Source organism: Salvelinus sp. IW2-2015, unplaced genomic scaffold, assembly GCF_002910315.2.
Source record: "Salvelinus sp. IW2-2015 unplaced genomic scaffold, ASM291031v2 Un_scaffold1814, whole genome shotgun sequence".
Classification (NCBI taxonomy): Eukaryota; Metazoa; Chordata; class Actinopteri; order Salmoniformes; family Salmonidae; genus Salvelinus; species Salvelinus sp. IW2-2015.
In genome coordinates, this window is record NW_019943187.1 from 135825 (window position 1) to 137471 (window position 1647).

The window sequence follows — 1647 nt, forward strand, 5'->3', positions numbered from 1 at the left end:
GCCTCCCATGTCACCTAAATGTCCAGCAGCCTCCATGTCACCTGTCCAGCAGCCTCCTGTCACCTAAATGTCCACAAGCCTCCATGTCACCTAATGTCCACCAGCCTCCATGTCACTAATGTCCACCAGCCTCCATGTCACCTAATGTCCACCAGCCTCTATGTCACCTAATGTCCAGCAGCCTCCATGTCACCTAATGTCCAGCAGCCTCCATGTCACCTAATGTCCAGCAGCCTCCCATGTCACCTAATGTCCAGCAGCCTCCATGTCACCTAATGTCCAGCAGCCTCCATGTCACCTATGTCCCCAGCCTCCATGTCACCTAATGTCCAGCAGCCCATGTACCTAATGCCACCACTCCATGTCACCTAATGTCCAGCAGCCTCCATGTCACCTAATGTCCAGCAGCCTGCCATGTCACCTAATGCCAGCAGCCTCCATGTCACCTAATGTCCAGCAGCCTGCCATGTCACCTAATGTCCAGCAGCTGCCTGTCACTATGTCCAGCAGCCCATGTCACCTAATGTCCAGCAGCCTGCCATGTCACCTAATGTCCAGCAGCCTGCCATGTCACCTAATGTCCAGACGCAGCCTGCCATGTCCACCTAATGTCCAGAGGTGCCATGTCACCTAATGTCCACCAGCCTCCATGTCCCTAATGTCCAGCACCTCCATGTCACCTAATGTCCAGCAGCCTCCATGTACCTAATGTCAGCACTCCGTGCGCCTTGGTACTTTAAAATATTTCTAGATGGTGAAGTCTACATGCAAGTAATGAATTTTCGATCTTGCCAAGCCATGTGAGAGAATCACTCTATTCAATTAATCAAAAAATGAACATTTTTATATTTGGCAAGAAATTCTAAAGGAAATTATCTCAACCTATCCCCCCCCCCCCCACTAGAATCCCCATACTTGAATGAAAACAGCATCTCCATCCTGGAGGGGGAATCAATCATTTCCGGCCCAGGGACATGTGATAGTCTGTGGCGACCTAAATGCAGAACTGGACAAGAACCTGACACCCTCAGCACACAGGGGACAAACACCACCTGGAGGTGACAGCATTCCTCCCCATATGCCCCCCTAGGACAACTATGACAACATAAACACAAAAACAGGTCACAACTCCTGCAGCTCTGTTGCATGCTGGTATGTATAGTCAACGGTAGCTTCAAATCAAATCAAATCAAATTTTATTAGTCACATACACATGGTAGCAATGTTAATGCGAGTGTAGCGAAATGCTGTGCTTCAGTTCCGACAATGCAGTAAATAACCAACAGTAAATCTAACCTAACAATTCCACGCTACTACTTACCACACACACACAGTGTGAAGGGATAAAGAATATGTACATAAAGATATATGGTATGAGTGGTGGTACAGAACGCATGGCAGATGCAGTAGATGGTATAGAGTACGGTATATACATATGAGATGAGTACTGTAGGGTATGTAACTAAAAGTGGCATAGTTTAAAGTGGCTAGTGGTACATGTATTGCATAAAGATGGCAAGATGCAGTAGATGAATATAGAGTACAGTTAATACATATGAGATGGGTAATGTAGGGTATGTAAACATTGTATTAAGTGGCATTGCTTAAAGTGGCTAGTGGTACATTTTTTACATATTTCATCAATTC